This window comes from Schistocerca cancellata, unplaced genomic scaffold, assembly GCF_023864275.1.
Source record: "Schistocerca cancellata isolate TAMUIC-IGC-003103 unplaced genomic scaffold, iqSchCanc2.1 HiC_scaffold_654, whole genome shotgun sequence".
In the NCBI taxonomy this organism is placed as follows: Eukaryota; Metazoa; Arthropoda; class Insecta; order Orthoptera; family Acrididae; genus Schistocerca; species Schistocerca cancellata.
In genome coordinates this window covers 37,501-45,000 of record NW_026046665.1, presented here as the reverse complement: position 1 = coordinate 45,000, position 7,500 = coordinate 37,501, and the positions used below count along the sequence as shown (strand labels likewise).

Here is a 7,500-nt window from a genome sequence, read left to right as displayed (position 1 = left end):
TCGGCGCGAGGCGTCGGGGTAGTGGACCCTCCCAAACACCACATGCCACGACAGGCGGCAGCCTGCGGGGTTCGGTGCTGGACTCTTCCCTGTTCGCTCGCCGCTACTGGGGGAATCCTTGTTAGTTTCTTTTCCTCCGCTTAGTAATATGCTTAAATTCAGCGGGTAGTCTCGCCTGCTCTGAGGTCGTTGTACGAGGTGTCGCACGCCACACCGCCAGCCGGCTGTGCACGCTACCGAGAAAGTACCGGTATGCGAACCGCCAGGCGACGGGCGCGCATCGCACGTTTAAGGAGACGCGGCCGGCCCCACAGGCGGCCACGACACTCCCAGGTCTCCGAAGGCGGGACAAACGCCGCGCGCTTCAGTATACGTAGCCGACCCTCAGCCAGACGTGGCCCGGGAACGGAATCCATGGACCGCAATGTGCGTTCGAAACGTCGATGTTCATGTGTCCTGCAGTTCACATGTCGACGCGCAATTTGCTGCGTTCTTCATCGACCCACGAGCCGAGTGATCCACCGTCCTGGGTGATCTTTTTTGTTTAGTTTCCACTGTCTCTTTCAAAACAGTTGCATAGGCGGGACTGAGGCGTTTGACGGCCCCTGTTCCAGCGTTCTGTGTCCAACGGCCTCACGGCCGATGGGCGTCGTACGGCTCCACACCGGAGCGGACAGGCACTCGGGCGAAAGTCATTCAAAACCGGCGCCAGGCGCCAGGTGCCGCAGGCCAGCCGCTCCAGAGCTTCAGCGCTCGTACCACACAACATTTTTCAGTTAGTTTTGAGAGGCACGCGTGGTTCCGCACGCGGCGCACGGCTGCTGCCGTACAGGTAGCGTGTTGCGCGACACGACACGCACATCGAAAGACATGCAGTCTAGTCGGTAATGATCCTTCCGCAGGTTCACCTACGGAAACCTTGTTACGACTTTTACTTCCTCTAAATGATCAAGTTTGGTCATCTTTCCGGTAGCATCGGCAACGACAGAGTCGATGCCGCGTACCAGTCCGAAGACCTCACTAAATCATTCAATCGGTAGTAGCGACGGGCGGTGTGTACAAAGGGCAGGGACGTAATCAACGCGAGCTTATGACTCGCGCTTACTGGGAATTCCTCGTTCATGGGGAACAATTGCAAGCCCCAATCCCTAGCACGAAGGAGGTTCAGCGGGTTACCCCGACCTTTCGGCCTAGGAAGACACGCTGATTCCTTCAGTGTAGCGCGCGTGCGGCCCAGAACATCTAAGGGCATCACAGACCTGTTATTGCTCAATCTCGTGCGGCTAGAAGCCGCCTGTCCCTCTAAGAAGAAAAGTAATCGCTGACAGCACGAAGGATGTCACGCGACTAGTTAGCAGGCTAGAGTCTCGTTCGTTATCGGAATTAACCAGACAAATCGCTCCACCAACTAAGAACGGCCATGCACCACCACCCACCGAATCAAGAAAGAGCTATCAATCTGTCAATCCTTCCGGTGTCCGGGCCTGGTGAGGTTTCCCGTGTTGAGTCAAATTAAGCCGCAGGCTCCACTCCTGGTGGTGCCCTTCCGTCAATTCCTTTAAGTTTCAGCTTTGCAACCATACTTCCCCCGGAACCCAAAAGCTTTGGTTTCCCGGAGGCTGCCCGCCGAGTCATCGGAGGAACTGCGGCGGATCGCTGGCTGGCATCGTTTATGGTTAGAACTAGGGCGGTATCTGATCGCCTTCGAACCTCTAACTTTCGTTCTTGATTAATGAAAACATACTTGGCAAATGCTTTCGCTTCTGTTCGTCTTGCGACGATCCAAGAATTTCACCTCTAACGTCGCAATACGAATGCCCCCGCCTGTCCCTATTAATCATTACCTCGGGTTCCGAAAACCAACAAAATAGAACCGAGGTCCTATTCCATTATTCCATGCACACAGTATTCAGGCGGGCTTGCCTGCTTTAAGCACTCTAATTTGTTCAAAGTAAACGTGCCGGCCCACCCAGACACTCAATAAAGAGCACCTTGGTAGGATTTCAACGGGGTCCGCCTCGGGACGCACGAACACGCACGAGGCGGTCGCACGCCTTCGGCTCGCCCCACCGGCAGGACGTCCCACGATACATGCCAGTTAAACACCGACGGGCGGTGAACCAACAGCGTGGGACACAAATCCAACTACGAGCTTTTTAACCGCAACAACTTTAATATACGCTATTGGAGCTGGAATTACCGCGGCTGCTGGCACCAGACTTGCCCTCCAATAGATACTCGTTAAAGGATTTAAAGTGTACTCATTCCGATTACGGGGCCTCGGATGAGTCCCGTATCGTTATTTTTCGTCACTACCTCCCCGTGCCGGGAGTGGGTAATTTGCGCGCCTGCTGCCTTCCTTGGATGTGGTAGCCGTTTCTCAGGCTCCCTCTCCGGAATCGAACCCTGATTCCCCGTTACCCGTTACAACCATGGTAGGCGCAGAACCTACCATCGACAGTTGATAAGGCAGACATTTGAAAGATGCGACGCCGGTACGAGGACCGTGCGATCAGCCCAAAGTTATTCAGAGTCACCAAGGCAAACGGACCGGACGAGCCGACCGATTGGTTTTGATCTAATAAAAGCGTCCCTTCCATCTCTGGTCGGGACTCTGTTTGCATGTATTAGCTCTAGAATTACCACAGTTATCCAAGTAACGTGGGTACGATCTAAGGAACCATAACTGATTTAATGAGCCATTCGCGGTTTCACCTTAATGCGGCTTGTACTGAGACATGCATGGCTTAATCTTTGAGACAAGCATATGACTACTGGCAGGATCAACCAGGGAGCTGCGTCAACTAGAGCTGAGCAGCCGGCCGCCCGGGAGTGTGTCCCAGGGGCCCGCGCGAACACGCAAGCGTCCGCTCAATTATTCTGCAAACAGGAGGAGGCTGAGCTCCCCTGCACAATACACCTCGAAACCCTCTCAGGTCCCGGCGGCGCGCAGCGCCGTCCTAAGTACTTGGTCGGGTTCGAGAGAGGCGCAATCGCCCGGAGTTAGGCGAGTAGACGCTTTAGGTGCGACCACCCGTGCTCCCAACTGAGCTTGCCGCTGCCGACAGAGGCCCGGGAGCGTGCTGTCGTGGCATTGCCGGCGGGAGACAACACGCGCCACCTACGGTGACCGGCAGCTCCAACGCCAGCGCCACAGAAGGGCAAAGGCCCCACGTGGGTGCCGAAGCGAACTCTCCCAGCACAGCGCACGTGCCAACACGTCTGCACAACTGCGATACAAACCACCAGCGAGAACCGCTGGGGCGACCGAGCAGCAGACGGCGTCGCGGCGCCGAGTGCCGGGCGGCGGCGCATCCTCAACGCACACAGTCCTCAGTCGGACCAGCACACTGCAGATGTCCACCGCGCTTCGCACCGGGCCCGCGAGGACCCACTTTGGCCGCCCGGCGCCGCGCGCAGGGTGCCCCGGCGCGCAGCTGCGCCGCCTGCCGCGTCCGTCGGCCGGCGCGCCTGCCACTGGGCGCCCCCACCAGCCGGCTGTAGCGCGTGCGCCCACGCACCGCGCGGCCAGCACGCCGGGCGGCCCCCCCTCACCGGCCGGGGACGGTCCCACCCAGCCACCGCCGCGTATCGCTTCACACACAGATTTGCCCTTACTGATTTACCTCCAGCAACAACAACCGCACCACAATGGGTTTACCAGTTGTTCATTTGCGTAACGTCACCAGCAAACGTAGACGTCCATCCCAGTTTGCAAATGCAACGATTATTGCATACCTGTCTGTTAGGTGTCACGACACACTACGTCTGCCCACATACACGCAACAAAATGTGCACGACTAGAGAACACGTGGGAGGTGGCCCCCTACGTATGCGATGTCCATTACGAGACCGACTGTCAACCAGCATCTGTACCATGTCGCAGATGTGGAACGCGGTGCACCATGCTATCACACTGTGTGAGAAGAGACGACTACGTTTGAATACACGCGCCACTACATCAACAGACGGCTCATGCTGATCGCCATCCAGGGCGTCCGTTAATCCCACACGTCTCTATGGCGTACCACACTGCAATGTAGCTGTTATGGGGAGACGGCACGTGGCTGAGTGCACAACATTTGGACCGTATGGTTCGCTGTTGTTGGGCGCAGTCGTTGTACGGTCACACATGTGCCACAGCGTATCATGCAGTACATACGGACCTATGTGCAGTACAATGTGAGGGTTAAGCTTACGACATCAGCGGACAGTGGACACAGGCCGTACCACGACGTAGACTGAGCGCTTCGACATGCGAATGCCAGTGAACAGCTGCGAAGGGCATTGAACACGCAAGCACCTGAACGACCAGCGTGCGAAGGCAGGGGGGAGGGTGGGGGCGATGTACATCCTGCAGTCGTCCACATTACAGTGTACAGCGGGAGCATGTAAAAAGTAAGCAACACTTGCGAAGTGTTGAACATGAAACGATACACAAGAGGGTGGGCGGTGCGAGTAGCGAACTATATTCAGAGGGTTGTGGTTAGACAACACTGGATTAATGTAACGTGTCATATGCCAATTACAGAGCAGGTTAAGGCACAACTTGGGTTAGGTTAAGGCACAACGTGGGTTAGGTTAAGGCACAACTTGGGTTAGGTTAAGGCACAACGTGGGTTAGGTTAAGGCACAACGTGGGTTAGGTTAAGGCACAACGTGGGTTAGGTTAAGGCACAACGTGGGTTAGGTTAAGGCACAACGTGGGTTAGGTTAAGGCACAACGTGGGTTAGGTTAAGGCACAACGTGGGTTAGGTTAAGGCACAACGTGGGTTAGGTTAAGGCACAACGTGGGTTAGGTTAAGGCACAACGTGGGTTAGGTTAAGGCACAACGTGGGTTAGGTTAAGGCACAACGTGGGTTAGGTTAAGGCACAACGTGGGTTAGGTTAAGGCACAACGTGGGTTAGGTTAAGGCACAACGTGGGTTAGGTTAAGGCACAACTTGGGTTAGGTTAAGGCACAACTTGGGTTAGGTTAAGGCACAACTTGGGTTAGGTTAAGGCACAACTTGGGTTAGGTTAAGGCACAACTTGGGTTAGGTTAAGGCACAACTTGGGTTAGGTTAAGGCACAACTTGGGTTAGGTTAAGGCACAACTTGGGTTAGGTTAAGGCACAACTTGGGTTAGGTTAAGGCACAACTTGGGTTAGGTTAAGGCACAACGTGGGTTAGGTTAAGGCACAACGTGGGTTAGGTTAAGGCACAACGTGGGTTAGGTTAAGGCACAACGTGGGTTAGGTTAAGGCACAACGTGGGTTAGGTTAAGGCACAACGTGGGTTAGGTTAAGGCACAACGTGGGTTAGGTTAAGGCACAACGTGGGTTAGGTTAAGGCACAACGTGGGTTAGGTTAAGGCACAACGTGGGTTAGGTTAAGGCACAACGTGGGTTAGGTTAAGGCACAACGTGGGTTAGGTTAAGGCACAACGTGGGTTAGGTTAAGGCACAACGTGGGTTAGGTTAAGGCACAACGTGGGTTAGGTTAAGGCACAACGTGGGTTAGGTTAAGGCACAACGTGGGTTAGGTTAAGGCACAACTTGGGTTAGGTTAAGGCACAACGTGGGTTAGGTTAAGGCACAACTTGGGTTAGGTTAAGGCACAACTTGGGTTAGGTTAAGGCACAACTTGGGTTAGGTTAAGGCACAACTTGGGTTAGGTTAAGGCACAACTTGGGTTAGGTTAAGGCACAACTTGGGTTAGGTTAAGGCACAACTTGGGTTAGGTTAAGGCACAACTTGGGTTAGGTTAAGGCACAACTTGGGTTAGGTTAAGGCACAACGTGGGTTAGGTTAAGGCACAACGTGGGTTAGGTTAAGGCACAACGTGGGTTAGGTTAAGGCACAACGTGGGTTAGGTTAAGGCACAACGTGGGTTAGGTTAAGGCACAACGTGGGTTAGGTTAAGGCACAACGTGGGTTAGGTTAAGGCACAACGTGGGTTAGGTTAAGGCACAACGTGGGTTAGGTTAAGGCACAACGTGGGTTAGGTTAAGGCACAACGTGGGTTAGGTTAAGGCACAACGTGGGTTAGGTTAAGGCACAACGTGGGTTAGGTTAAGGCACAACGTGGGTTAGGTTAAGGCACAACGTGGGTTAGGTTAAGGTAGAAATTGCGTTACATTGCGGTACAAATTGCGTTACATTGCGGTACAAATTGCGTTACATTGCGGTACAAATTGCGTTACATTGCGGTACAAATTGCGTTACATTGCGGTACAAATTGCGTTACATTGCGGTACAAATTGCGTTACATTGCGGTACAAATTGCGTTACATTGCGGTACAAATTGCGTTACATTGCGGTACAAATTGCGTTACATTGCGGTACAAATTGCGTTACATTGCGGTACAAATTGCGTTACATTGCGGTACAGATTGCGTTACATTGCGGTACACATTGCGTTACACATTGCGGTACACATTGCGTTACACATTGCGGTACACATTGCGTTACACATTGCGGTACACATTGCGGTACACATTGCGTTACACATTGCGTTACACATTGCGGTACACATTGCGGTACATTGCGGTACACATTGCGGTACATTGCGGTACACATTGCGTTACATTGCGGTACACATTGCGTTACATTGCGGTACACATTGCGTTACATTGCGGTACAAATTGCGTTACGAATTTGGTTAAGTTAAGGTGCAAAATGGGTTAGGTTAAGGTGCGAAATGGGTTGGATTACAGTACACAACGTGGTAAGAGAGTGTGTTGGGGGGGGGGGGGCCGAGGTTCGTTGGTAGTGATCATTGTAAGTGAATGTCTGAGGCAGCTTCAGTATGTCACAGCAGTTATGTCTCGTCAGGATGCGCTTTTCGCTCGTGACTGGAGGCGCGCCGCGTCTGTGGTTGCGGCAAGGGAGCGGCAGACCTGTGTGATTCATTCCTGCCATTGTTTCTGTGCCGTAACAGGAGGCAGTGTGGTGGTGTTGGGTGCACCCCTGTGTAGGACATGTGTGGGTGTTGGTGGCTTATCTGAGCAATTGTGGATGTCGGACGGGTGGGATATTCTATTTTAGAATTGGACCCCCTGGTGTGGTTATCATAGTGTGGATGGTGTACTGTGGCGGAGAGGATGCACCGGACGTTGGTCCATGCTGGTGCTTACATATTGTATCTGTGTCTGTTACAGGCAGAGAGTAATGTGTGATAGAGTGTCTCGCTGATGTGTGGTTCATATTGTGTGCACAGACTTACAGCATGTATAGGGACAGCGGGAATTTGGCATATTGGATATAACTCTTCGTGAAACGCAAGATATAGGGGTGGATTGCAACGTACGAGTGCGGGAAGAGTCCGCCGTTCATCCGCTGGAGTTGCGATTTCGGCGGTTGGGGTGGGGCACGTGCGGGTGCGGGTGGAGTGATTGTCGGTTGACTACTTCGTGCGACGCAGGCACTGGCGTTCGGGTTCCTGTGGTGGACAGATTATGCAGGCTTTGTGGGTGGCGTCGGAAAATGGGTACTGTGGGACCTAGCGATGTCGTAGT

General features: G+C 53.5%; 3 non-coding genes across 3 annotated transcripts in view; all 3 read right to left on the bottom strand.

Annotated features, from left to right (window-relative positions):
• Nucleotides 1-189, bottom strand: part of LOC126138175 (large subunit ribosomal RNA) — a 4,222-nt gene extending 4,033 nt beyond the window's left edge. The window contains exon 1 of the ribosomal RNA XR_007528188.1: nucleotides 1-189. This exon is cut by the window's left edge and continues 4,033 nt beyond it. This is a non-coding gene — a ribosomal RNA (large subunit ribosomal RNA).
• A 189-nt stretch (nucleotides 190-378) lies between these two features.
• Nucleotides 379-533, bottom strand: LOC126138182 (5.8S ribosomal RNA). The gene has a single exon (XR_007528193.1). It is a non-coding gene; the product is annotated as a 5.8S ribosomal RNA (ribosomal RNA).
• A 352-nt stretch (nucleotides 534-885) lies between these two features.
• On the bottom strand, nucleotides 886-2,794 carry LOC126138171 (small subunit ribosomal RNA). Its single transcript, XR_007528184.1, has one exon. It is a non-coding gene; the product is annotated as a small subunit ribosomal RNA (ribosomal RNA).
• Nucleotides 2,795-7,500: the final 4,706 nt, after the last annotated feature.